Source organism: Austrofundulus limnaeus, unplaced genomic scaffold (genome assembly GCF_001266775.1).
Source record: "Austrofundulus limnaeus strain Quisiro unplaced genomic scaffold, Austrofundulus_limnaeus-1.0 Scaffold659, whole genome shotgun sequence".
NCBI lineage: Eukaryota > Metazoa > Chordata > Actinopteri > Cyprinodontiformes > Rivulidae > Austrofundulus > Austrofundulus limnaeus.
Genome location: NW_013953061.1, coordinates 129,712 through 136,625, shown reverse-complemented (window position 1 = coordinate 136,625; position 6,914 = coordinate 129,712). Strand labels below are relative to the sequence as shown.

Below are 6,914 nucleotides of genomic sequence, written 5' to 3'. Positions count from 1 at the left end.
CAGCTGGTTTTACACACACTGATGTAAAACTGAGTGTGGGTCAGTAGCCTGTTTGTCTGTTAGCAAAATATCTCATGAACCATCACACATTAGTTAATGAAACTTTTAGAAGTGAATGATGTCTGTCTGTCACAGCTAGTTAACATCAGACAATAGAATAACTTGGTCAGTTTCACAGATATTGAGCTAAATTTCACAATGTCATTAACAACATATGAAAGTAATGACATTAATATTATTTCTAAAATTTAACCACATTGGTTTTGTTCTTTTTGTTTCTTAACAAATGCCAATCTTAGTCTAAAGTGTGATGTTTATTCCTTCAAAGAATGCTGGGCCCTCTTTTTTTCTTCTGTTTTCACTCAAACTGGTTGAAATGGTGTGAGTCCAGTTTAACTCCATGGTGTGTGTGGCTCTGTGGAAAACATAATGCAGCTGAAGCTCAGGAAGCTGCTGCTTCCTCAAAGCCTTTTCAACAGTAAATGGCGGGCAATGACAAATTTGTGAATGGAGAAGAAAAATTGTGTTCATTGTTAAAATTAAACCACACAATGACGTACCCTCGGCATCCTCCAATCCAGACAGTAATGGCACACATCTTCGACCAATAAAAACAGAGACCACATCAGCGAACAGCCAATCACAAACTGGTATGCAAATAAGGAATTTGTCTCGGCAAGAGCTGAATGTCAACTAGTCAAAGATGGAGTCCGGAGCTGGAAGGCCGTGCGGGTGCCAGTGACCGGAACACCGCTTCATGGAACCGTTCCGCCTCTCAAAAAACTGTCAGCGGCTCGCGCGAACGGATCCTGCACACTGAGGGACGACGGACCGAACAGGAGGGCTTTTATTTCTCAAATCAGTTCGCCAACCTGCTTGTGCTTGTGGAGCTGGAGGGTATGGACCGGCCCTATCTTTCAGCGGAGCCTTCATATCCGCGCGGGGYGGACACAGAAAACCACCGGTGGACAGACGTGGGTGGCCGTGGATGTGACGGGCTGCGTGGAGCTTCCACAAGCCCTGAGCTGTATATGTCCATTGTGTTGTGTGTGTGTGTGTGTGTGTGTGTGTGTGTGTGTGTGTGTGTGTGCGCGCGCGCGCGCGCGTGAAAGCAAACGCGTACACATTTGTGAGGGATGAAATATAAGCGTGCGCGTTTCTGACAAATTTACTGACGGGTAGGTGCTGTGCAAGGAACCTATTCCCTTTAGAAAAAGAGCACCAGAGGAGTGTGTTTTTCCTTTTCTTTTTTTAAATTTATTTATTTATTTATTTATTTATTTATTTGTTTATTTATTTATTTGTACTGTAACATGTGTGCCATTTTTTCAACATTTAATTTGTTCATTCTTTTTTCTGGGTTAAAGTAGGCTACTAATTTCTCCAGAAATCTTTTAAAAAAATTACATTATAGAAAGAGCAGTGAACCTGAAGAAATCACCATTTGTCTAAATACTGTCAAATTTATTTCATCCACATTTTTTGGCTTTTGTATTTATCGTCATCTTTTATTTATTGGAGTGCTTATTGATAAAATCAAATCCAACTAAATAGCTACTGTACAAATAAAAAAAAATACTGCACAAATCAAAAATAAATTCTGCACAAATCAAAAATAAATACTGCACATAGTATTAATAGAAAACTGTAACAGTTTAATGCATTGACTGGTGCTTATTTTTTTCTTTCTTTCTATATGAAAACACCTTAATAAAAACTCATTTTACAGAAAGAGAAGTGATCCTAAATCATTGTTTTACTAAATACTACAAAATTCATTTTTATACTTTCAGTATATAGAAAACAAATTAATGATAACCAGCAAATCCTCATACATTTCCAAAGGATGTAATTATAGTGGTTTTATGTGGCCTGAAAAAAGATTTAAAAAATTAGAATAAAACCAGTAAGTTTTATTTAGGGTTTTCAAGGAAAAAAAAAAAAACAACAACAAAAAATACTCTGAGCTCAGTATTTTGTCTATAGTTGCACATATGGTTTACCTTGCTGTGAATGTGGCTTTATTCAAGTTAGAATAGTCAAAAATATAAGGAACAAAGTGTAATCTGTTGGAGACAGGCTACACTGTCTTAATGGTTAATTAAACAGGTTCAATGTAAAGTGACACTGAGAGGAAAATTCAGACTGAACAGCCTTTGGTGTATTGCCTGTTGTGGTTTGGATGACATGGACTATTTTTGTTTGTATGATTTTGTTCTGGTCTTTAAAATCATCTTATGATGAACCTGGAGAGAAAAATAAGCTCCTAGTTCATTGGAAATAACATTACCCAACTCTCTGCCCTTCCACACATTCCCCACCCCTTGGTTTCCTGGAGTTTCACATTGCCACTTTGGCTAAAAAGACAAGAATAGCAGCTGTTAAATAAAAGTTTCTGGTGTTGTATCACGGAAGGTGCTCTTTGCCCTATATATGTTTTCTCCACCCTCACTTCCTCCCAGCAGAACCGTGTTCACTGCTTGTTTTCAGAGACGATGCAGTCCACTGAGCTGTTTGTCCTTTTTTATCAGAGTTCACTATGTTTCCATCGGGCCTGTACACCACACCACAACCACACTTGAGGCTTTTTAAGTCTGTTTTTAGCTGTTCATGGCTGTTGCTCTGTTTGCAACATGTTGGTGATGGATAGTTACGTTAAGCTCACGTGGAGGCTGCAGCCTCTGCCACTGACTCTGTTTGGTGAGGATGGAAGTGACAGCTGAATGCTCTGTTTCTCAATAGACTTGGATGTGTTGAAAAATAATGTGTTCTAAAGCTCTTTTTCTGTTGTACTACTGTGAAATCAGATGAGCAGTGCAATATTAAAAGGGCATTGGCTTGCACACATTACCACCATGCTACCCCCCTTTCTCCAGTTCCCATCCTCTTTCTCAATTACTGTATTCACAAATATTCTTCCAACATAAGATAGTGTAGAATTTAGATCTGTGTTGGACCCAAAGCTCAGACCGCCAATGGAAATTGGTTGTGGAACGTGCTGGTTGTGTTTGTGAGTGAAGCAACTTGCAGAGGTCAGCTGCTTTGACAATGTTGCACTACTGTACCATCTACTAAAGCAGTGCAATAATATTGTCATAGCATTCGGCCTTTGGCCTGCGCTACAGCAGCTGGAGGGCAGATGATGGTGAAACAGTGAAAAACAGCAGATTCTTTTTTTAACTGTAAGATGCCTTCAACCCGTAGATGCCAATCACATGATGCTCAGCAAATCTTTATAAAAAGATGCTACTTAGACAAGTTGGTTTCAAATGTCTAAAAAAAATCATGTTTTRGTTATTTATGTGTACGTATGAGTGTTTTTTGTTTTTAATTTTTTATTACATGTTTTATGATGCAACCAACATTTTTCACCCACAAAACATTTTTATTTTTATGGTAGATTTGTAAAATTTAACAGATAAATTGTAAAATAGCCACAGTTTTGTCCTGAATATTTTTATATATATAATATTAAAAAATATTCAGGACAAAACTGTGGCTATTTTACAATTTGTCTGTTAAATTTTACAAAACATGACACATTAAAAACTGCTTTAGTTTAGCAGAACATTTGATCTTTTTTTTAAAGTAGGTTACTTAAAAATATGCCTGTAACTTGTATATAAATAAAAATCCCTGCATATGTATAGTGTTGTTAATGCGTGAGTTTCTATAGAAACACATATCTGCATACACATACACACTCATCCTGACAAAAACTTATCATTTTTATCTAACGTGATGGATTGACTATTATGGCTTTATTATTTTGACTGGTATTTGCAGTTTAATAAGTTTAATAGAAGTTAAAATTTTACAGAACTCGTCAGTCTATTGAAAACTGAAAATTTGTATTTTTTCTTAGTTTTAAAATAAGTGTAAAGGCATTCAAAAGGAAACCAATTTTAATCTTAAACTGGGTTTTTAGTGTGTCATGCTGAACTGTAACAGTTCAGTGAAGCTTAACAAGTAAAAAATTAGCCTGGAATCAGCAAGTCAGTGACATGGTAGCATGTCATTTGTTTTGGAAACTGTTAGAACCAGTGGAGGTTACAAAGTTCAGAGGTTCCTCAGACAGGAAGAAGAGTGTGGCTTTTTTCTTCATCTGCACCATTATCATGCTGTATTTTACCCTGTAGGATATGGGCTACCTGGACCACACCTCCTAAAAAAGAACATCATGTTCACAGAACTGTACAGGTTGTCTAGGTTTGCTCTGCAGATCATGTATCCGATTAAAAAACAAGTTATTGAGTCAATCTACCAAACTTTTCTCACATGTGTTGCTACATGCTGACCCAAAATATGAAATAATTTTTAGTCAAAACTGCATCAAATGTAATTGTAAGTCTTCTTTGTCCTCTTTCAGTTATCAGGATTCAACTTGTGACTGAATTAAAAATGATAACCGTGGCATCAGACATGAAATGAAAACACAGTTTAACCACAACAATTATATTTTTGGTAAGCCTAGMATATGTAAATCATAAACTGTACATTTATATGTTATTATTCTGTGGAAGCTGTTATATTGTTTTAAGTTAAATGAAATAATATTTTTGAAATGTAAATGTAAAAAAAAAAATTAAAATATTTTAGATCTTACCATGCTGGCCATTTCCAATATAATGACACTTGTGGATTTTTTTTTTTACCCAAACCATAAAATCCAGTCATTGTATAAAAAGGCTGTGTTGGATTTTAATAAGTTAAAAACACAGGACAAAATATATAATAAAAATGTCTTATAAAATATATAGGCAGATTGTAATTACACAGAATAAAGCTGCATTCTGTGTGAATGTGTGTAGCACTGGGAAATCCCCCCTCCCCCACCGTGTTCCAATCAGTTTTTCTAAGCGTAATCTGAGTGTGCAGGCTTGAAGAAGTCACCGCGTGGGTGGGAAAAATGGGAAAAGTTTCCTTTTGGGACAGGTCATATGGGGGATGGGTCTCTTTACAAGGAATGTGGAGGGCAGAATGCTGGAAGGGAGAACAGGAAGAGTGTTGGAAGGTTAGGGCTCATCGTTCTCAGTCGCCACATTTGTGCATGTTTGTGTTTGCACTGGACACCATAGCATCATATTTACCACTGTTTTAAAGTGTCTGTGTTGTTTGGGCATTTTTGTGAGGAAAACTGTTGTACTGAGAGGCTTTCTTCCTAAAGGTCCTGTCACACTAACGTTTTTGACAGCTTATGCCAAGTTACAAAAAATTTGTCCAACACTAGACTAAAAGATGGGAGTTAAAAAATCTACTGAAAGCCTCTTTTGAACCTTTAAATACTGTTATGCTAACAAATAGATCAAATATATAGCCAATATGAGTAAAATAGTCCTAACAAAATTTTCTCAAGTCAGTTGYCTAAAATGTTACAGTGTGACGGGGCTTTATTTAGAAGCATGGTTTTGGAGTTATTTTTATTACAGAACATGGAAATGTAATTCAGAAAACATTAAACTAATTCGATATGCACCTTTTTTAGTGATGGCACGATGGAAGAGTTGTTTCTTCTCAGTGAGAAGGTCATGACCTCTGAGAAGAAACAACTCTGGGTTCACAACCCAGCCTGTGGCCAATGTGGGCGGAGTTTGCATGTTCTCAGTCTGTGTACATTCAGGCAGTTCACTTTTTCATTTGAAAAAACAAAACAAAACAAAAAAAGCACTTGTTTTTCCATTTTTTGTTTATTGAACCAAAACGAAAAAACTGATTATGGGTCAGTGTATCTTTTGGTCATTGGATTTTCATTTTGGAAATGGGTATTAAAAAACAAGAAACGAGCGGTTATTTGATTTGTGTTTAAAACACTGAAATAAAAATTAAAATACAATGCGTTTCTCATTCTTAGTGTCAAAAAGGGATAACAATTTTTTTAAATGACTTGAGTTTCATTTTCTGTTTCAGATAGCAAAAAAGAAAATAAATTTAAAACAGAAACGAAAAAAGGCTCGATTGTTATTTTACGTCTATCTATTCCCCCACCAGAAGGGGCGCTCACCTGACAGCTCTGCATAATGAAACACTAATTTCTGTAAATAAAAGACTGAAACACAGAGAAGTGTCCATAAATGAGTTGTATGATGACGATCTGTGACCAAAGACTGTGCAGAGATACTTCATGTGGCTTTTGGACAAAAAAGTCTCTTTTACTGAATACATTTCGGCTACTGCCTCCACTTCACCTCCATTTCTCTCAATAAAAAGCAAAACAAGACAACTTTCATTTTATTAGTGTGTTGTACAGTTGTTGTTCTGCGAACAGAAAGATTTTTTCCCCTCCTGAGGTTTGACTAAATCTGTTTTTTTCTGTCAGATCGCGTCCTCAGAGTGTTCCTTYAAGTGAAGGGTGAGCRGTACTACAACTTTGATATYGATCTGATACCAAATAAATACTTGGCAAATATATTTGATACCTAAGTCAGTATCAATGCTTTTTACTTGTAATGGGATGTTTATTGAATAACTTTGATATTGCAGACACGCCTTCTGGTGGTGAAACAGATCATTTTAGGGTTATAGTAATTTGTCATATTTTGCTTTTTATTGAGAGAAATAGAGGTGAAGTGGAGGCAGTGGCTGACATGTATTCAGTAAAAGAGACTTATTTGGCCAAAAGCCACATGAATTACCTCTGCAAAGTCTTTGGTCACAGAGCGACAGTCATCATACAACTCATTTATGGACATACTTCTCTGTTTCAGCCTTTTATTTACAGAAATTAGTGTTTCATTTTGCAGAGCTGCCAGGCGAGCGCCCCCTGTGGTGGGGGAATAGATAGTTATAAAATACAAATAAACAAGCCTTTTTCCATTTCTGTCTTAAAGTAATTTTCTTTTTTGCTATCTGAAACAGAAAATGAAATTCAAATCATTTTTTTAAATTTCATTTATCCCTTTTTGATACTAAGAATG

The 6,914-nt window shown here is 36.1% G+C and overlaps 1 long non-coding RNA gene across 1 annotated transcript in view; it reads left to right on the top strand.

Moving 5' to 3' along the window:
- Window positions 1-668: 668 nt before the first annotated feature.
- LOC106531630 (uncharacterized) overlaps window positions 669-6,914 on the top strand; it is a 7,826-nt gene continuing 1,580 nt past the window's right edge. The window contains exon 1 of the long non-coding RNA XR_001311962.1: window positions 669-4,464. This is a non-coding gene — a long non-coding RNA (uncharacterized LOC106531630). The remainder of the gene's footprint in view (window positions 4,465-6,914) is intronic.